This window comes from Lissotriton helveticus, chromosome 2_1, assembly GCF_964261635.1.
Source record: "Lissotriton helveticus chromosome 2_1, aLisHel1.1, whole genome shotgun sequence".
Lineage (NCBI taxonomy): Eukaryota > Metazoa > Chordata > Amphibia > Caudata > Salamandridae > Lissotriton > Lissotriton helveticus.
The window spans coordinates 1232324693-1232351034 of record NC_136059.1 but is presented as its reverse complement, the minus strand read 5'-3'; positions in this window follow the sequence as shown (position 1 = coordinate 1232351034).

Sequence of the window (26342 nt, the reverse complement as noted above, 5' to 3'; positions counted from 1 at the left end):
CCCAGCAGCTCGATTTTAATAAGATGTCTTAACGTGCCAGGCTCACCTTTAGACAGATTAAAGACCCAGCACACACTCCCCGCTAAGCCTTGGACTCAACTGCTACGTAAACCGAATTCCTGTCTAAGAGCAGCGGTAGAACTAGCTGTATTGACAGATAAAAGGCTACGTAGGATTTTTCCTTCAGTAGAGTTCAGAAAGCTCCAATTGTTTATATCAATTAACTCCAATCCATAGAGTAATGAAGCGGGAATTTTTGCTCGATATACATCCAATAGTATTAAGAAATGCCTTCTACCAGTGGCTTTATATAAAGACAACAAACTGTTTCCCTGGACAATAGCTTTGCGAATGTTGTTAGCTATATGAGTTTTTTCACTTAAATTACTCATAACAATTTTGCCGAGGAAACGGCCCATCCATCCCGAGGGACCAGGATGGATGGGCCGTTCCCAACTTCCAACTGTATTACTTGTTGCAGCAGATGGCAGGCCGATTAACAGGGGAAAGAGCAGGCCTAGAGGGAGAATCCTCTATTTCTATATATGAATCAGTATTAGGAATTGAGCCTAGTGGATGTCTCCTGCGTCATATTGAGTTTGCCTATTTTAAAAGGGTCCGATTTAAAATCTTGATTTGGGCATTTAAGGTATAGACAGCTGTCAGGAAGAAATTTGGACAGGGACGGGTGAATATATATACTCCCATGTATAACAATGACTTACTCCCATCCATCTTTAAAGATGGATACATAAAATACTGGGACGAGATGGGACTGAAGAAGATCGGGGACCTAGTGGATGAGAGGGGATATTACCCTCTGATGTAATTAAGGACAAATTTGAGATAGGGAATGGCCAATTTTTTAAGTACTTACAAGTAAGAGATTTCTTGGTTAAAAAGACGGGGGAAAGTCCGTTTTTTCTAGGGTAATTTTGATTTACTTATTGCTGAGGTCTCCACCAACATTGGCTTCTTTGTATAAATTATTAAAGAAGGAAATTGTAGATGATCTCACCAAGCACATGGAGTGCTGCACGAACCTTTACAAACCGGGACTGGGGAGAGTGAAGACTCGTTACACTTAGCTCAAACATCATTTATTGCTGCCAATCTGTAGATGCAGTGTTTCAAAACCTGGTTCCATCTATATATCACCCCTGCTAGGATCGTCAAGTGTGGGGGGTGGGGGGTCCGCCGGTCTCCATTGCCCCCGATCTGGCTGTGAAGTATTATCCATATGTTCTCAAATTGTCCCAAACTACATGTGACTTTATGAGGCTATTACACAGCATATGTTGGGTGTGTGTGCGTATATGATGGTTATATATGGCCATTAAAGGGTCACACATTTGGGGCATGCTTCTACAGTTTACCATGTAATTATCTATGACTGTGTTATGGAGTTGATGGTTGTACTTGTGTAAATGACAGTTGCGTCCTGGTATATCAAGCCTGCGCTCCTAGCATGTTATGACAGTCACTTGTTTATATGTAGTGTGTAACAGAAAATAGATAGCAATCTGCTTAAGTGGAGCTTTTGTGATTTTATTAATCCCATACTTGTTATTTTTACTTCAGTTATGTCAGTTACTGTGACACATTTTTTTATGTGAGGTCAGGGGCATCAAAGGTAATTTGACATCACTTCCTGTTATGTGCTGCAGAAGTATTGTCACTTCCGCTACCCATGGAGACATGAAGTAATTTCTTGATGGGGTTTAAAGAATATTTTAAAGTTTGTACCGACAATCCAAATTTCGAATGCATCAGAAATGTGAAATACAGAAATTATTCATGATGGTTATTTGATTGCATATATTCCTGGTTAACAAAATGTTTAGGCAGATGCTGTGTCCCTGCTGATATACATAGTCTGTGCTCATACATGATCAGTCATATTTTTCTACAACAAATGTTTTGTTTAGTTAATTATTTCTTTTAAAGAGTAATGATAGGGCATGAAAAGTTGCATCCAAAAGACATAGAAGATATTCAAATAAATACTCCTTTTGTTTAATTCATTCCTAATATGGAATTGCAAGCTGACCTAACAAAGACTTGTCATGAATCAACCATATGTGGTCGTAGGAGAGTTAAGACAACTTTGGTTTTGGATTTACAACATTTTTGTTGGCCACCTGTTTATTCTCATGTCCAAGAGTATAATCTTCCGTTCTCAATTTGTGCTCAACACTAATCCTTTCACAACCATGTTATGCAATCGCGACAGGCTTTATTATTGACCTATCACCCTCTGAAGATTATCAAACGATAATGGTGACTTTAGACACCTTTTCAAAGATGGCACATTCTCCACAGTTTCAAAATTGGCTAGCAGCTGAGGAAGTGTCCCAGTACTTTTGGTCAGAAATAGTTTCTTTTCATGAATTATTACTTACAATCATCTCTGAGAGAGGCATTCAGTATCCGTCAGAGTTTTGGGAAGCTATTTGTAATGCATTGAGTATCAAGCAAATTCTATAATTTGTTTACTATCCCTAATCCAGTGGGCAGACAGAAGAAACTAATCAGAGCTTCAAACGATATTTGAAGTGTTACTTTAATGCTATTCAAAATGGTTCGATTACCTATCTTGCAGTTGCAGTTTGTTTACAAACATGCAACTCACAGCGCTACTAAATGTATTGCCAACATTTTGTATAAGGTTTCTATCAAAGATTGTTCCCATCTTCTCTGCAAGTGGATTCTGTATTTACTAAAGCCATAAAATACAAGAGTCAATTGAGGAAATATGGACAACAGAGAGTTTATATCATTTCAAGGTCATGTAGGAGAAGTGAAGATCAATTTTGAATTCCCTTGTTTTCCTGTTAAGTGTAGTTGTCTGCTCATTTCCCCCCAGTTCATATTCTACCAGCAAGTGTTCAACCATGATTTTTTGAACCTTTTGTGATAACTCATCAGGTTATCCCATGACTTTTCAGTGGAAATTACACTGTACTTGGAACATTCATTCTCTTTTGAACTCTTCTGAATTCAAGCAATATGTGAATGCTCTTTATCATTGACTTTGATCTGAACCTCCCAAAATTAGTACAAGAACAACCTGAAAATGAGATACAAGAAACTTGTGATCGCCAAACATTTTGCGGGAAGCTACAGTTTTTGATCTAGTGGATACCATGCCCTTACGTAAGAGGTCCTGGGATTATGCTGCTTCGGTTCATGCTCTTGTGTTGGTCCCTAGTTATTTCCTCAAAGACATCCAGATAAACACATGCCTTCAGAAGTGGAGCCTACTGTTATGTGCATGTACAGAATTAAGTGAAAGATCGAACTTACCCGAGGTCATGCAGTTTTGGAAAGGGAAGAAGTCTCTCAAATTTTTCAGCTCAGCCTATTGCTGCACACAATATCATGCTAAAACTGGGCACTTCTGATTGTCAGAATTGCACTGATGCCTCCACACCAATGGCAAACTAAAGGTGTCTCATATGAGCAGATGATGCCATGGAGTGTAAGTGACAGCAGCAGGCCTCTAGAATATTGCATGGCACATGAAATGTTAAACTTGGGTTTCTTCTTCATGGAATACAAATGCCTAGAATTATGGGTTAAAGGCAGAGTTTGTTGGTAGAAAGTATCTGATCCAAGATGGTGGCATCTCCATTGGAAGACCTGAGAGCATCCCAATCCAAGATGTGGCATAGTCTCTTCCTATGAGGTCAGTTCCCGTTTCAGCATGCAGCGCTTGAATCAGCAAAATGCTTCACAATATAATTGTTAATTAATTTTTCATTGGATTCCTTGGCCACTCACTGTACATGTTTGCCCTTAATGTTTCTCAGCAGATTGGATCTTTCCTTTTGAATTATCCTTTGTTTATCTTTTGTCCTATTGTTCTTTTTTTGCTCAGGATAGTTATTGGATCAACTTTCTTTCGGATCATCTGCCTCTGGACCTGTAATCTGCCTTGGTTCTTTTCTCTTCCCTGATGGCAGGGGGAGTCTGAATGCTGATTTAACCAAGACTGTCTACATCTTCACACAAGGTCGACTTGTACTGTCAAAGATGCTTTTTTTCAATTTCAACCTGACCTTTGACCTCACTTCTATGTGTGTGCTCTACTCCCTGTTCTTCAAACCACAATGCAGATTTTAAATGTCAGAGGAAGGGGTGATATCAGCTGGTATCATTCACTGATGTCCTATTGCTAATTGATAGGAAGGAAGGACAATCCTCAAGAGTGGCAAGCCTTGAGGGGTACCGGGAAAGGTTCTTAACATGTGAATTTCATTTCTCTTCCAGTGCCCCAGTCCGAGAGATTTGTAATCTATGTAACTGGAGAATGATACGTATCTTCTCTATAAAATGTATGTTCCAAATGTATATCAAGATCCCAATTTATTTCAGGCAGGATAGTTTTATATATTTAAACTTTCCGAAAAACAGCTTGAATAGTAGAAGGAAAGCGTCAAGTTGATGCCAAGGAGAAATATGTGAAAATGTTTCTCTCTGTTTATGTTGCAAGACGAAAAGTGCCTCAAAGGATCTCCTAATATACACAGGCTTTTTCGTCTGAGCAATTTTCAAAATATAAAACCAGTTACACAATAGCAGAACTAGCCAGGCTAAATCACTCTCATAGTTGTAGAGTGGCTCCGTTGAAGGTGTAATCTATTACCGAAGATATACATCAGGGAGGAGGTAAAATTAAAAGCCTCCGATGAGGGTAAACGGTGGGGGACCGTCCAGTTGAAAGCAGGGGTGTATGAATATTTTTATTATGGCGGGATAGTTGTGGTAAATTCGAGAAGGATGGCCTTTATATAGTCAGATTAAGTCTTCCTCATTCTGGCCATACCCCACGCTAGATAAGTCTTGTGGGTTGGACATCCGGGAGGAGCAAATTAAGGGGAAAAGACGCGCTGTTTTGCAATCACCCATTAGAGATATCAGAGAAGGAGGCAACTTGGGACAGACCATGAGCCTATGTGTGGGCCAAAGTTAGGTACTGGTGGGCAGAGCATTGGAGTGTTCAGGCAGAAGGTAAAGGTTTGTCTGGGTAGGGCGTGAGGCAGGGTCCAAACGTACCTGGGCCGGATGGTGGAGCTCAGATCAAGGTACAGGAGACTGTAGTCAAGAGGCATATCTTTCCTATTGCCCAGGACAGTCACTTGTGGCAGTGGAAATCTTTATCTGCTGCAATAACGTATGACTGACAATCTCCCTCTTTTTCTAAATTTACAGAATTCAAACTCATAGGGTCTCCCGGAGTTCCGAAAAAGTAAGCAAAGTTGGACCCACGGACTTTGAAACTTCACACACCTACTGTAATAAGACCTTGCTGTTAACAATATGGACGCTGAGCTGCTCACGTCAAGGCCTCCATCACATCTGATGCAATCATCTTGCAGTGGTAGTAAAACACCGCTGTTACTAATGATCGAGGATTGGTAATTCTGGGTTGTGGTATTACTGAGGGAAATCAGGCACACCCTGATAGGCCCCAATAGAATTGTGAATTTCATGTGGAAACTGGTGTTACCCCACCAGTCTCTTTCCATAATCTTTGGCCTTTCTCCTAGTCCAAATACCTCCAGGATTAAGATGCGGGGATCTGGTTTAGGAAATCAGGGGCATATTACCAAAGATTAGCAATATTTATCGCTAACGATGGTTAGCAACACATTTTTTAACGCTAAGCATCGCCGGAAATTATCACAGAGATAACTTGCTATTAGCAAGGTTTATCTCAGAAGTGATAAAAATCCTCGTGTTAACTGCCAAATGAGAGATTATCGCTGGAAAACCAACGATAATCTCTCGAAGTTTGGCGTTAGCTTGATGATAGTGGCTCACAAACTTAGCCATGATATCCACCTTCCATAGGATGTCATGGCTAAGTCTGGAAAATACCAGGTGTAAAAAAAGCAGTCCTAACCACGGTTAGCGCTGCTTTTATTTATCACTAACAGGGTTAGCGAAATCCTTGATAATAGGAAAAATGTCGCTTAACAACATTTCTCCTATTATTTTTCTCTGGAACGCCCCCTTTGCATCTCATTAGAGATACAAGGGGAAGCGTAGAGAAAAAGGGTGCTAACATGCGAATTTGCGTGTTAGCACCCTGTTGCTGATAGGGAGATAGTTTTATCTCCGCTTTCTTGGCTTTTAAAGCCAAAAAAGTGGAGATAAATCCCTTGATAATATGCCCCTCAGTGCGGTAATATTGCATACAAATTTGCTGCATGTAGATTACCGCCTTCCTCGTATTAGTAGTTTGGGTGAAAACTCCACAGGCCACTCCTAACGAGGGCCAAAGCCTCCTATAAATACCCTGCTCTATTCACAAAACTGCTTCAGTTAGTACTTTTGTTTTTACTCGGTGTTTCAGGTGTAAATTTCACCTGAATTTGCAGGCCTTAATCATGACTCATTTTCTGTGAGCATCTTTGTTCAGACAGGCGTGGCTTACACCTGTTTTTAAGGTGGGAAAGGGACAAACTTGGTGAGAAAAGCCTTGCCAATTTACAAAACATGTTTTCTGCGACTAGGTTAATTGCATTCTCTAAATTCGTGAACATGACATACCAAAGGCAGGAGAAGGTTACAGACAAGTGGTTGGACCTTTTGCTTTTCATTTCTAAAACATGCTGTGTAAATTGATCCTTTTATAAATGGTCCAGTCAAAATAAATCGGATCACTGACCTCAGATGAAAGAAAACCTCTGAATGTATAAAGACAGCTCAGACGTCTGAGATGCAATTGATGCATGGAACCATGTGTAACCTTCTACTAGATTTCACACTAAGGAAATACATTACTCAAGTGTATTACATCACCTGTGGTATACATAGAGAAGCCTTACACATTGCCAAGAAATTACCCATCCCAGACTGTACATACAAAATTGTTCTGGAGTGCAAAGAGAGTCGATTGGCTCAGGAGACCGCGCCATGGGTTTAAACCATAGTGGCATGAAACCACGTTCGTGCTCAGTTGTAATTTCAACTGTAAATATGTCTGGATCCTTCCTTGGCTCGTAGAAAATAAGTTCGTACTCAGGCCCTGATTCTCAAATGGTTAGCACCGGGTTAGCATTACTCTTTTAACGTAAACCCGATACTAAACCTGTTTTTTTGGATTTACAAACCAACGCTAATTGGTATTAGCATTGGTTTGTATGTAAAAGTAATGCAAAGCAGTGTTAAAATCTGCTTTGCATTGCTTTGGGTCAAGGGGGTGTTACATGGGTGGCACATGGGATTTCCCATGCAACCATCCATGATTTTTGGCGCAGAACCCTATTCACTAACATTGGTAGAAACGGTTTAGCATAAAAAATGAATGCAATGAAAAGCAGGCGTTAAACGGAGAAATGTTTTCATTTCTCTGTGCTTTTCAGACTTTGCATGTGTGCTGCACTTTACAGAACACATACAAAGTAGGAACAGCTTTTAAACTTGTCTAGGCATAGTATTTTGTACAGGAAGGTACAAAGCCTATGCTAGACTCAGTCACATACTCTAGCTCTATGGCACCAAGGTGTGTGCCTGGCGCGTGGCAGCTAAAATCAGTGCCAGCGCTAGGGAGAGGGGAGGACAGTGCCATATCAATGTGATTATGGGGCTCTCCTGCTCTCTCCCTGTTACGCAACGTAGTGCAACATCTTTGACGGTTGCGCTGAGTTGCCTGACACCTTTCAGAATCTGGCCCTCAGTCTGAAAATGAAGAACACAACTGACTCATCTCATGCTTAATAATGATATTATGCAAAAACAACAGTTGATTGTCAGAATGCTGGACAATGTCATATATTCACCCCAGTACAGAGATCTGAGCCTAAATCCACAGTGTGTTTGCTCACCATGCCTTTCCAGTTTGAACCCAGCCATATGCAAATCAGTCTTGACCCTGTGCCTCATGGGAACAGTCCAGCCCGAACTGCCAAGCCAGGTCTTCTCTAGACTGGAAACAAGCATCCTAGGACCGGTTTCAGGGTTTCACCCCACTTCAGCCAGAATAGCTTGATTCCAGTGGCATGGATAGCATGGGACCCACGTCTGGGCATAACCGTCCCACCCGAGGTGAAAGATGCCAAAACAACGGTTGATGGACAGAATGCAGAACAATGTCATACATTCACCCCAGTACAGAGATCTGGCCCTAAGTCCATCGTTTTTTTGCTCACCATGCCATTTCAGTTTGAACCCAGCCATAGGCAAATCAGTCTTGACCCTGTGCCTTATGGGAACAGTCTGGCCCGAACTGCCAAACCAGGTCTTCCCTGGACTGGAAACAAGCATTCTAGGCCCGGTTTCGTGGTTTCACCCCTCTTCAGCCAGGATAGCTTGATTCCAGTGGCATGGAGAGCACGCAATCCACATCTGGGCATATCCGTTCCGTGATAATTATATTAAGTACCCTTTTACACCATGTTTACATTTTTGCTCATCTCAAGCTGATATCAAGCATTAATTACGACCTACCTCAGCTGTATGTTTTATTGTACCTGAGAGGACGCACCTTGGTTCAAACCTCTGTCTTTCAATTACACAGATCTCTGCAATAGAAGAAGTAGCCCACTGAATAGTTTTAACAACGATGGACCACCCTTGTTTTCTTTGATCTAACAAACTGATGGCGTGAGCAATACCGAATTGTGCACACCTTAGCAATGCTCCTGACAAGAAATATTCAAAGATGATTAATTTGTTTTGATTTTCTTAAAATAACAACACATAAAAATGCAGTCTTGTATTTATTGCTTGGGGCAATTAAAAAAATCAACTGCAAGTGAATTCCATTTATAGGCCTGCATCAATTTGGCACACAGTTACCTATCTGTGCCTGTGTGTAGGGGCCCATAGACCAGGCAAGGCGCACAGGCTGGGTTTGTAGCGTGCGCACCTGGACACGGAAATAGACTGTAGTGTGCCCTCACTATGAAATAACTACTAATTTCAAATTGTAGCTTTTAGAATTTCTTGAACACCATTCACCAAAAGGCCAGCTGTAGTGGAAGTGAAATGAAGGCTGTTGACCCTAGTTACATATTAGGAAATAAATTCACATGAAATTAACTAAAGTTTCATAATACCAGCATAATCAATGTAACACAACATAGACGGATCACTGACATAATATCGACAGACAAAATTTCGACCTACCAAAATATCGAGGTAAAAATATAGAATGCCAGAATATCGACTGCCTATCTACAGGCAGTCGATATTCTGGCATTCTATATTTTTACCTCGATATTTTGGTAAGGTAAGTACAAAAATATCGAATCCAAAATATCGATTGTAAAAAATATAGACTGTCAAAATATCGAATGTTTTAAATGTCTTAAAATTATTTTAAAAGTAATATAATAATAAATATAATTAATTTAAACATACTTAAAAAATGTAAATAAATGTAAAATTAATAAATAATTAATGTTACTTTAAAATAAAAAATACATTTTTTTAATACATATATATATATATTTATATACAGCTCCCAAGTTCTTTTTGCGTTCAGTTTCCAGAACAAGAAACAGCACTCGTAGGGGGGGGGGGGTTCAGGACCAACAAACTTCATTGGCAACCCAGGCACCAACAAGACGCGTTTCGGCGCTTAGCCTTCGTCAATTGTGATACATTTGGTTCATAGTCATCATATGATAGAAACAGGTACCTCCGGCCATATACCATTAAATGGTTTCTATCCTTGTGGCCGTTCCAAGGCTTGTAAAATAAGTAAAAGGACGCTAACATACAACATACCAGGTCTCAAATGTCCCCAAAAAATCAATACATTTTTAACGTGTACTACCCCCTATGCCATATACTGTTTGGTATGTCCTTGTGGGCTACGGTATATCGGGAGTACGATTAACCCTGTGAAGCTACGCATATTAGAACATATGCGGGCTATAAATCACATTGATGAATCTTACCCGGTTGCCAGGCATTTTAACAAAATGCATGGGCACAATAGGGATCTATTGGCCTATTTCTGTCTGGATAGCGTTTCTGCACATCCTAGAGGGGAGATCGATTGCAAAAATTAAGACGTCTAGAATCACGCTACATAATTGATTTACAGAGTAAGAGCCCGACAGGTTTAAACACACATGAAGAATTAGCTGTACATCTTGGCTAAAAGGTATAGCATGGACATTATGGGTAGTTAAATGAGATTTGATGATACTGATATGTAATTATTCCTGATACATTTTCTGAGTAATCTTATCTTAGAATAAGAGTAAATGGATAGATTGCTTCTTTCTCTTTTCTTTATTTTCCTGTTTGTCTTTTTAAACAGATGGATTATTGGTTTGATTTAGCATGTTTAGCAATGTATGTTGCCCATCTATGGGCTATATTGATTGTGCTTAGCATAAATGCCCATCCAGGGCTGAATAACGTGGAGGATGGATAGTATTAAATAGCTGTATATCAGTTAAATACTATATGTGAAGATGATATAAACGATGGATGAAAGTATTTACTTTCCTCTTGTATGTTTAAACGTATTGCATGTTCTAAAATGGCGATGGATTTTAAACCACGCAGTCCTCTGTTCATGCTTATTGTTTAACATGCTAGGACCGAATGAAATGTATTTAAATTGCAATGGCGGAGCGACTTTGTATCACAATTGACAAAGGCTAAGCGCCGAAACGCGTCTTGTTGGTGCCTGGGTTGCCAATAAAGTTTGTTGGTACTGTAAACCCCCCCGCCCCTACAAGTGCTGTTTCTGGTTCCGGAAACTGAACGCAAAAAGAACTTGGGAGCTGTATTTGGTTGGCGGGTACACCCCCGCCCAAAGAGCACCCGCTCGTGTGTGCAGCAGGCTGGTGGACTTGGAAGCGAGATATATATATTTATATATACATATTATTGACAAAACATATACAATATGTTTACCGTAGGATAGCGAGAGGGTTACATTTTATATAACCACTCCAGTGAGTGCAACAGTAGGGAAAACATTGGATAGCGTGGAGGTAAAAATTACTATTCCTACTCCAAAGAGCGCAACAGTAGGGAAAACGTTGGATAGCGTAGGGGTAAAAATTACTATTCCCACTCCAAAGAGTGCAACAATAGGGAAAGTGTTGGATAGCGTAGGGGTAAAAATTACTCTTCCCACTCCAGTTAGTGCAACAATAGGGAAAGTGTTAGATAGAGTAGGCGTAAAAATTACTATTCCAACTCCAGTGAGTGCAACAGTAGGGAAAGCGTTGGATAGCGTAGGGGTAAAAATTACTATTCCAAGTCCAGAGAGTGCAGCAGTAGGGAAAGCGTCGGATAGTGGGAGGGTAAAAATTACTATTCCCACTCCAGAGAGCGCAACAGTAGGGAAAGCGTTGGATAGCGTAGGGGTAAAAATTACTCTTCCCACTCCAGTGAATGCAACAGTAGGGAAAGTGTTAGATAGAGTAGGCGTAAAAATTACTATTCCAACTCCAGTGAGTGCAACAGTAGGGAAAGTGTTGGATAGCGTAGGGGTAAAAATTACTATTCCAACTCCAGAGAGTGCGGCAGTAGGGAAAGCGTTGGATAGTGGGAGGGTAAAAATTACTATTCCCACTCCAGAGAGCGCAACAGTAGGGAAAGCGTTGGATAGCGTAGGGGTAAAAATTACTATTCCCACTCCAGAGAGTGCAACAGTAGGGAAGCGTTGGATAGTGGGAGGGTAAAAATGACCATTCCCACTCCAGAGAGTGCAACAGTAGGGAAAGCGTTGGATAGCGTAGGGGTAAAAATTACTATTTCCACTCCAGAGATTGCAACAGTAGGGAAAACGTTGGATAGCGTAGGGGTCAAAATTACTATTCCCACTCCAGTGAGTACAACAGTAGGGAAAACGTTGGATAGCGTAGGGGTAAACATTACTATTCCAACTCCAGAGAGTGCAACAGTAGGGAAAGCGTTGGATAGTGGGAGGGTAAAAATAACTATTCCCACTCCAAAGAGTGCAACAGTAAGGAAATCGTTGGATAGCGTAGGGGTAAAAATTACTATTCCCACTCCAGAGAGCGCAACAGTATGGAAAGCGTTGGATAGTGTAGGGGTAAAAATTACTATTCCCACTCCAGAGAATGCAACAGTAGGGAAAACGTTGGATAGTGTAGGGATAAAAATTACTATTCCCACTCCAGAGAGTGCAACAGTAGGGAAAGTGTTGGATAGCGTAGGGGTAAAAATTACTATTCCCACTCCAGAGAGTCCAACAGTAGGGAAAGCGTTGGAGAGCGTAGGGGTAAAAATTACTATTCCCACTCCAATGAGTGCAACAGTAGGGAAAGGGTTGGATAGCGTAGGGGTAAAAATTACTATTCCCAACTACCCCAAAACCAATACCCACCCTAAAACTTAAAATTCTCCATTACTAACCTTATAATGCGTTGCGATGGCATGCATTGTAATGACATGTGTTGTAATGACATGCGTTGTAATGGCATGCAATGTAAAGGCACTCACGTTGTAAAAGTTGTGTTGTAAAGGCATTGCAATGTAATGCCTGTGTTGTAATGGACATTTCCCCTGCTATTCAGTGGCGTTAGTTTTTGGCACTACCTCAGATTTACAGATCCTTGTAAATCTGGGTCAGCATCAAAAAGCAATGGGTGTTGTGGTGTAATGCCCACAGCAGCACCCATTGCACGGCCCTTTCATGCAGATAACTCAGTGAAAGGGAAGAATATTTACAAAGCGGTTTTAAGCCACACATAGGGGCTTAACCTTGCTTTTGTAAATGTGGAGCAGGGTATACGCTACCGGAGCGTCGTAAAAAGTGACGTTCCGGTGGCACAATCCCCTTGTGAATATGCCCCTCAGTGTCACAGATAAAATCAGAAATGTGTGGTTTGTACCCGGTATGTATTCTCATTGCTTTAAGTGCAACCATTCGCCTGTGTAGCAGGCCCAGGTCAAAAGTCTCCCTCCTAGCTCTAAGTGGAACTACTGACAGAGCACTCTGGGACTTGTAGACCAAAGCTGTTCTTCTTGTGAGTCAGTTACTGCCACTCATGGTAACCTAAAAGTAGAAGGCCAGTATCCCTTCTAGTGCCCCTCCAAAATATTCAGATTCAGTCACAGTTCTTGCTTTGACTTTTGCATCTCGCCCTTTGTTGTGGTCCTAGGTGTTCACCTGGAGAGTTCCCAGGGATTAGGGGGGCCACTAGCATGGTCCCCGTGCCCCATAGGCCTCTGCTATGTGACCCCCAAACATCCATGAACCATGCACCACGTCGTGCCTGGCACACAGTTCATGGATGTTTGCACACATGCCTTTACTACTGAGGCTTGTGTTGCAGCCCTTTTCTGGGCCTCGGCACAAGCCACAATAGTAAACTGCATGTTTCCAACTGCCGACATGGTGGTTGTATCATAATATAGCAGGTGGAACCACCGACTACATGTCGAAAGGTCTCCATTCTGCAGCGATGGTGGTCGGACCCTCGTCCTCATCACAGACGCGCCTCCCATCATAGTAAAGAGGCCAGTTTCGACAATATATTCTGGAAAACCCTGCAGGTTCTTTAAATGTGATTAGCAGGCTAGGCTATGGGAAGGAGGGGCTGCGACTCCAACTGCCATGCAGTTTGGCAACAGACTAGTCAACCCTAAAATGAGAGCCTAACAATACCCCAAAATAAGGCAGTATGACATTACTACCCTTCCACCGACAGAAGTTATGTTGTGCCCTGCACGTATTGCACAATTGAAGATTTTTTTAAAATTCTTATTACTAACTATAATGTCCCAGTAACCATTACTTTTTCAGTGAATTTAAATGTTTTTTAAAATGATATTTCCTAAGTATAACCTGCAACCATTGCTATCCTCCGTCTGGCCAGTACCAAGGCCAAATCAATAAACCTATTTCCAACCTTCCGTTTGGGTGGTCAATGAAAAAGTCCTAGTAGTCAGACCTCAGCAGTTGAGTTAAGTGTGCGTCCTAGTATAATGTCCTGTGCTCCAAAACTGCCGTCATGTGGTCCATTCGCATTCGCAGGTGATGTGTCGAAAGTCTGCATCAATATGGTTGCATATATGGCAGCATCGTGGGTCATCTCCATAACCCTACCATTGATTTTTTTTGGTATGTCATGTAGGTCATATGTAAATAGTTAAACTGCATATATATATTAATCTCATGCTTCATGAGAACTTCTTAGGGAAGGCTTTAACCTTATTCTAGTCTATGTCTTTCTGACCTTTACTCTGACCTCTATTGTGCCTCTCTCTGCTCGTTTCTGACCTTTTTTGCCTCTTTTTGCATGTTTCTTGCCTCTATTTTGCCTCTTTCTGCTGGTTTCTGGTCCCTATTTTGACTTTTTCTGCTTGTTTCTGACCTCTATTTTGCCTCTTTCTGCTTGTTGTTGATCTCTAATTTGCCTCCTTCTGTTTGTAGCTGACCTCTATTTTGCCTCTTTCTACTTGTTTCTGACTTACATTTTCCTTCTTTTTGCTCATTTTTGTCATCTTACTTTGGCTCTTTCTGCTCGTTTCTGACCTTTATTCTGCCTATTGCTGCACATTTCAGAGCTCTATTTTGCCTCTTTCTGCTCGTTTCTCACCATTTTCTTGCATCTTTCTGCTCATTGTTGACCTTTATTCAGCCTCTTTTTACTTGTTTCTCACGTTTATCTTGCCTTTTTCTGCTCGCTGCTGACCTTTATTTTGACTCTTTATGCTTGTTTCTCACCTTTATTTTGCCTTTTTCTGCCCCTTTGTCACCTTTATTTTGCCTCTTGCTGCTGGTTTTTATCTCTATTTTGCCTCTTTCTGCTTGTTTCTCACCTTTATTTTGTCTCTTTCTGCTCGTTTGTCACCTTTATTTTCCCTCTTGCTGCAAGTTCCTGACATTTATTTTGCCTCTTTCTCCTCTTTCCCCTGGGTCCCAGTCAACTCCCTGCCTCCTGTGGGAGAGAGAACTGCTGCTACACGGAGGGCATTGCTAGAAAGGCAGCTCCCTCCATGCAGGCGCAATCGTTTCATCTCTCTCCCTGCCCGCATGTCTACGGGCAAGGAAATAGATAAAACTTCCGCTTGTAGCGGGCTGGAGCACTTAGGCAGCTCTGGCCAGATGCAACTGAAGTGTTTGCTACAGTCCTGCCAAGGAAAAGCAAACAGCTATGGCCTGGGAGTGGCACTTTGAGACATAGCAGGAGCCGGCCCGGGGGTGGGGTGGTGATCAGTCCTCGGAACAATATATGTCTCCAGGAGGGGGACCTTCTTAGGTGGTGGTCCCCAAAGCTAAGGCAGAGTTTCCCCACTCCTTTTTAATAGAAAAAAAGGCCAGAGGGGGTTGTGGTCACCAGGGAGCCGGAGGTCCACACGACCCTCTGCCAATTGTTTTAATTTCCCCAGTGAGGTGGTGTTCCCCAGTGATTCTAGAAACCCAGGAGTGGGGTTCAAATGCCCCACCTCCTTTATTAAAAACAAAACCTCAGGGAGTTGGTGGTCCCCGGTCTTCTAGAAGTCTAGAAGGGGGGTCCGCACGGCCCCTCTCTATTATTTTTTTTTAAATGCCACAGGAAGGTAGTGGTCCTCCTGGCTCAGAGAGCTTCAGGAGGTGGGCCCGTGCTACACCCTCCTTTCTTTATGAAATGCTCTTGGGAACAGACTCACCAGGGGCCCTTTTTTTGCTGAAGATTCTCGAATTTCCTGAATTTGTGTGAAATATATATTTTTTTGTTTAAGGCTTTTTTGCCCTGCTGGGGTCCTCTGGGACCCCAAGACCAATGCTTGGGGGTCAGGGAATTCCTACCCTGTGGGCTTTTCTATTTTTCACTTTTTTGGGGGGACCCAGCTGAAGCAGAATCCCAAGATGGTTGCCAACAGTTCCTGGTTGAAGTGTTGGCTGCCAATTTGAGCTCTGCATTTCCCTACATGAGTTCATTTTAATTGACAAGGTTGTCGTGATCGCGGATATACCGAATTTGGATTTCCTTAAACTTCTCAACAACTACTCAATGAATTTACACAAAATAGCAAAAAGCCCAATCTTCATACCAAAAGTTAGCTTTCTTCAAAATGTGGTTTCATTCAGTTCAGCGGTTCAGGCTGCAGTCGTGTCTAAAGCTCCTACTGGAATTAACATGGAGAGCACATGTTTTTTTATAATCCCCGTTTTTCTCAGCCCCCGCTTGATGGATCAACCCAAAACTTCTCATGTGCAACAAAAATCACCGGCACACTATTTTGGGAAACTTTGGTGAAGATTCTTCAAATAGTGCCAAAGTTATAGGCAAGTCAAAAAATTATTTTCCTCTTGAACCATGGCTCTAACTATCACTACCTACTGGCGACCGCCAGTAGGGAATGTATTTGAACTGAAGTACATTCCCTACTATTGTTAAGACTGCAGTAGGACTATTTAAATTAACTGCTTTCCAGTTCAACACTTTGTCTACTGTTGTGCTTTTTGGAGTGGGAAGTGTATCTCACTCCTGCTAGTCTATTTCCTATTCTTTTATCGACCTTGGCCTTCACTGATCTTGCACCTTATCTGTTTTAGGTGCTTTGGTCACTCTCCAGCCACAGGAGCCTATGCGTCCCTCTACACCCCAAGCCATCAGGCAGAGGATTTATGGTAATAGTGACAATTAGATTATATCTCTCTTCTTATGTATTGAAATGTGCTCCGTATATATATGGTTCTAAAGGCTTTTTCCATGTCCATCTTTAGATCATGCCCCTCCTCACCCTCTCACCTTGTCCTGATGAAGACCCTGACGTAAGGGATACAACTGCCTACAGTTTCTTAGGGGTCGAAACGTCGACACTTTACTGCATAGTCAGCACAGACAACCGATATTTCATGGTGTGTTACCATGGCTGTATATTGTTTCTGCTGGAATTGAGATTGATAGGCTTGATGAATGAGCCTCATATGTTCAAAATAATGTACTGTTTTTGATTGACACTCTATCTCTCAATCACTTCCCTATCCGCACTAAACACCAATATCCCTCTTCCTTTCCTCCCCTCACCATGTACCCAGCTTGGGACATTGTCACATGTAATAATACAGAAACTTTTGTATTAAGAGATTGCTGCCCAGTGTGAATTAAACACTGAGCATAACAAATACCTTGGGTTTTATGCTTTGTTTTGAATATTTGTTTTTATTCCTCACATTGTACTTTCGCTTTCTGGGACCACTGTCTTTATGTACTGCTTTACACCCAGGCCCCAGAGACTAGTTTTTGGTAAACCCTGTCTTAGGTAACTCTCTACAGGATAGACATCACCATAGCTGAGAACCCTGGCTGACACTTTATATATTTTCCTACCCTAGTTGCACCACTACTGAGAATCAATGGACAATTTACGCCCGTTAAGTGGGCCTTTGGGTACTGAAGAAAGCCCTTTGATAATTTTTGCACAAACAGGTATGGCAAAAGCATGTTGACCGTACGTCATTGATGTGGAAGGTGTCCTAAAATCACCAATCATCACATCCATGTGTTTTTTTATCTTGTTTAAGTCAGGTAGAGCAAATAAATAGCATTGTTCCACACACTTTTTTTTAAAGATTCCTTTACTAGTTATTTCTAAAGAACAATTCAATAGAGCAGAATAGCAAACATTGCCACTCCTTATTCCCCTACTTAATACAGTTTTAAATATTGGAAACCCATCATACATCCAGAAAAAGCTTGAGAACTCTGGACAAGCCTGCCAAACAACCGTTGTTGATAGTGAGAGAGCACAATAAGGATGAAGCATTACACAATATGATGGGTCAGGGGTTACAGCTAGGCCTGGGTGAAATTTAAATTATAGTCGTGTCATTTGCATAACTTTGGGAATTTCTCATTATGTTTGTTGCACAGCATTCCTGAAATCATGCCATTGAGCCACATCATGTAATTACACTGCAGTTCCTGGCACAATATAGAGTGGAAGTAAAAGAAAAATGTGAACAACTAAAATGAGAGCAGTTGTTGATTACAGCAATGGTGTTTTTGGGACTTTTTTTTAAGCAAAAAATATAATCTCGCACCAAAAAATTGCAGATTTTTATTTTTCTTAATTATGCATAATTTCACACAATTTTCAGAAAATGTTTTATTACACGAAAGAAAATTACCCAAATTCTCGTACTCCTCTCGTAGCTTCCTTTGGAAAAAAGAATCTATGGGCAACAAATGTTACAAAACTGTGTCCATCGAGGTGGTCTACAAATACATATCTTACGATACTAGAGCTATGTGGCCTTTGTGTGTAACATATTTTCTGCTTTAGTGTGTGAAAACCTATAGTATATTTTACATCACTTGCTATTGGATGGTACATGTGTGCATTGGTTGGTGGTTGAACGTGGTGTTTCCATTTGATTAGGGTTAGTGTTCTCATTGGTTGGTTATTTTAGGGTTCTGATTGGGTCCTGGGTCAGTGATTCTATTGATGTAGGGCTTAGGGTTAGTGATCTTATTGGGGGATAGAGCTAGGGTTTCGGATTGGTTCCTGGGGCTGGGTTTTCTATTGGACATAGGGCTTAGGGTTTCCTGTGTGATTGGCTTCCTGGACTAGGGTTGGGACAAGGACGAGGGTTAGGTTTTTAATTGGATATAGCTCTTAGGTTTCCTGTGTGATTGACTGCTGGGACTAGGGTTGGGACTAGGGCTAGGGTTAGGTTTTCTATTGGATATAGCACTTAGGGTTTCCTGTGTGATTGGCTGCTGGGACTAGAGTTAGGAATCGGCCTAGGGTTAGGTTTTCTATTGAATACAGGGCTTAGGGTTTCCTGTGTGATTGGTTGCTGAGACTAGGGTTGGGACTAGGGCTAGGTTAGGCTTTCAATTGGACGTGGGGAATAGGGTTTTGTGTAAACATGGGCTGAATTTGTGAATTCGCGATACGCGAATTCGCGCAAATTCGTTATCACGATTTGCAAAAATCCACCAAATTCCGCGAGCTTGCAATTTTTTTTTTTGCGAGTTCGCAAGATTTTTTTACCAGTTAGGGAACAAGAACTTGCGCATGCGGTCGTAACGGTCGCGAACATGTTGTTTCCACTTAACCAGCCTGCTCGTGATGTCTTTTTCCTGTTTCGGGTCGCAATTACATGTTCGTGTTCGCAATTTCCTGTTTCGGGTTGCAATGACGTGTTCGCGTTCGCAATTTCCTGTTTTGGGTCGCAATGACGTGTTCGCGATCACGGTGTCGCTCGGTCAGCTACCAAAATCCCGTAGCGCACGCGACCAGGGAGGAAAACTCATCAGCGAACGCAGAATCATAGTAAGTCAATGCCGCGCGCGCAAGATTGTATTTTTGAAGCGCGAACAAGAAAAAAAAATCAGCCAACTCGTGAATTGCGGATTTTTGGGCAATATCGCGCGATTCGCGAATTGCGAAATTGCCAAATATTCGCAAATTCCGCGAGCGGTACGAATTTTCCACCCATACTTAGTTTTGTGCCTGATTGAGTGCTTTGAGTAGGGCTATGATTGGCTTCATGGTCTTGGTCTCCTATTGATTGTAGGGCTTAGGGCTAGTGTTGTGATTGGTTAGGATTAGGGCTAGGGTCCCCATTGGCTGAAGGGGTCACCTGATTACTGATTACGGAATCATGGTTGGGAGATTATTTTGGCTCTAGTTCTGCATGAAGCCGTTCCTCTAGGCTATCCAACGATCCCCCAAAATCGTATAGGCAGAAAAAGAGGTGGTGTGGCTGTTGTGTTCATGCAAACATTACACATCACTAAAGTTGAAGACGTCTCCATAAAAAATGATGAGGCCCTTTTCACCAGATGCAATCCTACACCGTTTTCGTCCTGTAACCTGCTGCGCCTTTAAAGACCACCACCTAGCAAGGCAACTTTCCCAGACGCACATTTAGACACAGTTTCAACCCTGATAACACTACACACCAAACTATGAGTTCTGGGTGACCTCAACTTTTGGTTTGACAAACCCAATTTGCCCTATCCAAAAACAATCATCGTTGGCCTAGAAGCACTGAACCTGCATCAGATTGTCCACGTACCCACACACATCGCAGGACATATCCTAGATGTCATTTTTGCTAATACAGATCTAGTTACTATTCAAATAGTGACTCCAGTCACATGGTCCGACCCCCATTTGCTTACCTTCCAACATATAACAACACTAAGCGACACACCTAAAACCACCTCACATGCATCCAGCTATCGGCAGTGGAACAAACTCAATTTTGAACACTTAGAAACACAACTAGCATCCAGTTGAGATCTAGAACCAATAAATTATGTTCAAAAACCATATGAGTGGCTACAGGAAGCTTTTCATATCCTGATACCACTAAAAACCACACAACAGGAGAGCGGGGTGAGGACTCAGATTGGGGAGGGGGGTCTAGACAGGGTGGCAGGGATGTTTTAGTGTAGACTATTGAATTTCGTCGGGGCATGACTTAGGGGTAGACCAACAATATATACGCCGAAGGAGGGTTTTTATACTCATGTACTGTGAAATTACCAATGCACTTCCACTGCTATCTGATGTGTATTTTAATGGATCTGTTATGTTTCAATAAAAAGATTTTTTTTAAAAAACAACACACAATAGAGTACATTGAAGACAAGCACCTTGGAGAAATAAAGAGATAAAAGAGACAAAACAACAAATTAGAAAGCTGCAACGTGCCTGGCTCAAAGCAAACGCCCACCAAGACAAACTTCACCTACAGAAAATTAACAGATTGAACAAGTCAGCTATCAAAAAAGCAAAGAAAAAATACTATTCAGACAGAACTCAAAATGCTAAATGTGCAAATAAAGAATTCTATAAAATTCTCAATTAATTTCGTAAACCAAATTACCTAGAAGCAGCTTATCCTGTCACTCTAGAGTTCACAGACAAATTGGCAAATCATTACACAGACAAAGCAGACACGTTGAACTCATACTTAAAACAGAGACAAAGCACTAACCCTTTTATACCCTTTTATGCTACAATCCAAGAACACTTTAACCCAGCCTCTCCATTCCGTCCAACACATTTCACATGAAACATTTATGGACCTGGTCAAAACAAACTGCTGGCAGCCCTTCTGACCCGTGTATATGTAATAGACCTTTATACTCACTACCATTCCTATGTGATTCTTAGAGTTTATCCATTTGTATCTCTTCCTTAAGTGACTTTACAACTTGTACATTTGCAATTGTTTCTATTTGTATCTCTTCCCCGTGTGATTTTACAACTTGTACTTTTGCAATTTTGTTCCTGTTTGTATCTTTTCTGTAACTCATGTAATCCTAAATCCTTATGTATCGCAACTGGTTCTTTTGTAAAGCGCTCCGACACCTTCGGGTAGAGTTCGTGCTATAGAAAATCACATTAAATAAATAAATACATACATAAATAAATAAACAAATAAAAGACTATTCTTCTAACAACCTCTGCTGCCACTCCCAAATCCATACCACTACTGTGATCCCAAAAATAACACATTTGAAACTCTCCCCTACTCCATCGCTCCTTGCATCATCTCATACCTCTTTTTACTATTCCGATCCCCCAAAACCAGCCTTTCTATACGCTCCCTCTGAATCCTCCCCCTCCCTTTTACTCATCCCCCTCCGCCTCCCTTTTCCTCATCCCAAGCCTCGTCCTACTGCTATGAGCTCCAAAACAAAAACAATCTAAATCCTTCCTTTCTATCCCTCCACTATCCTTTTTAAACCAAACAACAGATTAAAATGTCCACCACTCAAATTAATTTATATCTCACTATACTTATTCACCACTAATCCTTTATGGGTTCTGGAGTACCGGGCTACTTACAGAAAAAGCACCTCAACACCTCATCAAGGGTAGCAGGCGCTGTATAAATGCAAACCTTTTTACCTCTTCTACCCCTTCGCAATCCTTCTCAAGCCACATAACTGCCAAGCATATCCACCAATCAAATGACTTTAATATTTCACTATACTAATTCACCACTAACAATGTATGGGTTCCAGAGTAGCGTGCTACTCACCAAAAAAAACACTTCAGCCCCGATCAGGGGTAGCAAGCGCTATATAAATGCAAACCTTTTTTCCCTCCTCTATCCCTCCACTATCCTTCTCAATTCAAATAATCTGACTAATGTATCCACCACTCAAATTACTTTAATATTTTCACTATACTAATTCACCACTAATCTTTTATAGTTTCTGAAGTAGCGTGCTACTCACCGCAAAAGCGCTTCAACGCACCATCAGGGGTAGCAAGCGCTAAATAAATGCAAACCATTTCCCCTTCTATATCCCTCCACTATCCTTCTCAATACAAATAACAGACTAATATATCCACCACTCAAATTACTTTTATAATTTTACTATACTAATTCTCCACTAATCCTTTCTGGATTCCGAGGTAGCATGCTGCTCACTGAAAAAGTGCTTTAACACCCCATCAAGGATAGCAAGTGCTATGTAAATTGCAAACCTTGTTTACCTCTTCTATCCTTGCACTATCCTTCTCAATCCAAATAACTGACTAACATATCCACCACTCAAATTAATTTGATATTTTCATGATACTAATTCACCAATAATCCTTTATAGGTTCAGGAGTAGCGTGCTACTCTTCGAAAAAGCGATTCGATGCCTCATCAGGGGTAGTAAGTGCTATATAAATTGCAAGCCTTTTTACCTCTTCTATCCCTCCACTATCCTTCTCAATCCAAATAACTGACTAACATATCCACCACTCAAATTACTTTTATATTTTCATGAACTAATTCACCACTAATCCTTTATGGGTTCTGGAGTAGCGTGCTACTCTACGAAAAAGCGCTTTGACGCCTCGTCAGAGTAGTAAGCGCTTTATAAATGCAATTACAATACAATACAATACAATCCTTTCCCTTCCACTTTCTGCTGCCACTCCAGTAAGGAGAATCAGCAACAACTCCTTAACTACCAGAATATTTCAAGAAAAAAATCATACATACGCCCATTACTGAAGAAAAAAAACTTGGACCACCTGAACCCTGACAACTACAGACTGATTTCAAATGGATCATTACTGGACAAACTGATAGAAAGAGCAGATTTCGCCCAGATGTCACAATTCATTGAAGAGAATGCCATACTTTCAGACTTCCAAATGGGATTCCGTCCAGGAAGAGGCACAGAATCTGCCCTTCTTGCCATCTGGGATGACCTGAAGAACACAGTTGACTGGAGTGGAGTTGCTGCGCTACTTCTCTCAGACCTCTTGGCTGCCTTTGACACGGTTGACCATGACACTCTGATACAAAGACTCCATGAAGCTGGCATAGAGGGGACTGCTCTAGACTGGATCACATCCTACACTTGCAACAGAACTAATGCCATCCATACCCCACCTTAGATGAAGTGAGGCTATCTCAAATTGAATGCTTCCAAAACGGAAATACTCACGTGTGGCAATTGGAAACATTTTGACTCCCTCGCCATGTGGTCTTATGATCTGGGAACACTGCCTAAAATATAGAAGGATGTAAGAAACCTCATTATGACCATGGACTCTAAGCTTTTGATGAATGCCCAAGTGGACAAACTAGCAAGATCAAGCTTTGTTACTATAAAAACTCTGCAACGAATCTTCCCCCTTTTGGGATTCCCACACAAGGTCCAGGCTACGATCTCCCTTGAATTGTCTGAACTGGACTATGCCAATAGCCTCTACCGTGGATCACCTTTAACAACCATGAAAAGACTACAATAGATTCAGAACTCGGCTGCCTGACTACTCTTACATATAAAACCGCGAGACCACATCTCCACTGCCTTGAAAGACCTGCATTGGTTACTGGTTGCCAGAAGATTCATATTCAATCTGCTTTGTATCACCTACAGAACGATACAGGGAACAGGACATAAAAATAAATAAATAAAAAACGAATTTAAAGTACAAAAATACTTGAAAGCTAGAGTTTATTTAATGCATCTTTAATCTACATAGTCTACCTTCCTTTATGCATCTATATATCTGCCATGTACTTATGGATCTATATATTTATTACTTTTTGATCTACATATTTATTACTTTTATTTATTTACTAGCAGCCCGTCCCGACGTTGTCCGGAGGCAATCAGGCTTGCTTACAGCTTCCCTGCGCTCCTGTCCGCTAAACTTCACCTTTCCTCCGGCAATCAGGCTTGCTTACAGCCTCCTTGCGCTCCTGTCCGCTAAACTTCACCTTTCCTGCCCGCGCTCTTGTCGGCTGCAGTCGGCCAAACTCAGGCCCCCAACCACCTCCTCAGCCCACCGCGGGTGCCTCTCACCTACCTCAGCCCACAACGCAGTCGGCAAAAGTTCACCGCTCCTCCCCAAGGTCTTGTGTGCTAAACTTCACCGCTCCTCCCAGCGCTCCTATCCGCTGCAGTCCGCCTAACCCAGGCCCCAACCACCTCCTCAGCCCACCGCGGGCGTCTCTCACCTACCTCAGCCCACAGCGCAGTCGGCAAAAGTTCACCGCTCCTCCCCAAGGTCCTGTGTGCTAAACTCCGCACTCCTGTCTGCCGCTCCTCCCCGCGCTCCTGTCCGCCACTCCTCCTCGCGCTCCTAGCCGCCGATCCTCCCCGGGCTCCTGATGATGCCATCACGCACGTCATTAGCACACACGGCCGGCGCTACTTCCAAGTGACTACTTTTTTTTAACGTATATTTTTTTAAAAACGCATATTTTTGGGTGGTATATAGCCTATGTTACTCTGCAGACCCTAACAATTCCAATGATGTATTGGGTGTTTGGATTGGCGCTGTGGTTCCCGAGTTTACCTGCCTCAAAGGTTCACAGTTCTCTCTTTATAATAGTAGTATAGATTACTTTTCTTTTAATTTAGCATATCCAATGCACTACCCTATTTTTCACCCTGGACTGCTCTCAATATACCCTCTAGCTCAACTCTCTGACTCATCTCAAATCTCTTTCTACCACTCTTTCCAAGGCACTAGCCTATTTTTCACCCTATACCTCTATCAATATATCCATTACCCCCACTCTCTCATTCATCCCAAACCCATACCACTACTGTGATCCCAAAAATAACACTTTTGAAACTCTTCCCTACTCCATCGCTCCTTGCATCATCTCATACCTCTTTTTCCGATCCCCCAAAACCAGCCTTTCTATACGCTCCCTCTGAATCCTCCCCCTCCCCCTCCCTCCCTTTTACTCATCCCCCTCCGCCTCCCTTTTCCTCATCCCAAGCCTCGTCCTACTGCTTTGAGCTCCAAAACAAAAACAATCTAAATCCTTCCTTTCTATCCCTCCACTATCCTTTTTAAACCAAACAACAGATTAAAATGTCCACCACTCAAATTAATTTATATCTCACTATACTTATTCACCACTAATCCTTTATGGGTTCTGGAGTACCGGGCTACTTACAGAAAAAGCACCTCAACACCTCATCAAGGGTAGCAAGCGCTATATAAATGCAAACCTTTTTACCTCTTCTACCCCTTCACAATCCTTCTCAAGCCACATAACTGACAAGCATATCCACCAATCAAATTACTTTAATATTTCACTATACTAATTCACCACTAACAATGTATGGGTTCCAGAGTAGCGTGCTACTCACCAAAAAAACACTTCAGCCCCGATCAGGGGTAGCAAGCGCTATATAAATGCAAACCTTTTTTCCCTCCTCTATCCCTCCACTATCCTTCTCAATTCAAATAATCTGACTAATGTATCCACCACTCAAATTACTTTAATATTTTCACTATACTAATTCACCACTAATCTTTTATGGTTTCTGAAGTAGCGTGCTACTCACCGCAAAAGCGCTTCAACACACCATCAGGGGTAGCAAGCGCTAAATAAATGCAAACCATTTCCCCTTCTATATCCCTCCACTATCCTTCTCAATACAAATAACAGACTAACATATCCACCACTCAAATTACTTTTATAATTTTACTATACTAATTCTCCACTAATCCTTTCTGGATTCCGAGGTAGCATGCTGCTCACTGAAAAAGTGCTTTAACACCCCATCAAGGATAGCAAGTGCTATGTAAATTGCAAACCTTGTTTACCTCTTCTATCCTTCCACTATCCTTCTCAATCCAAATAACTGACTAACATATCCACCACTCAAATTACTTTGATATTTTCATGATACTAATTCACCAATATTCCTTTATAGGTTCGGGAGTGTTGAAATCTAGTTTGTGAACTGAACATCATCTGCGCCATCTTGTCCATTTCCTCAGACTCACGCACAAATATGCACAGCAGCCATTTTAGGTGCCATGGCCTCTCTGCCTACTGCCGATAGCCAGCGCGTCTCTCCCCCTCACTCCCCGGCCTCGCAAGCATCCCCCCGCGCCCTGACAGCCCCCGGTCTCTCCTGCTTGGGCCCTAAACGCACCTCCAGCGCGACCCT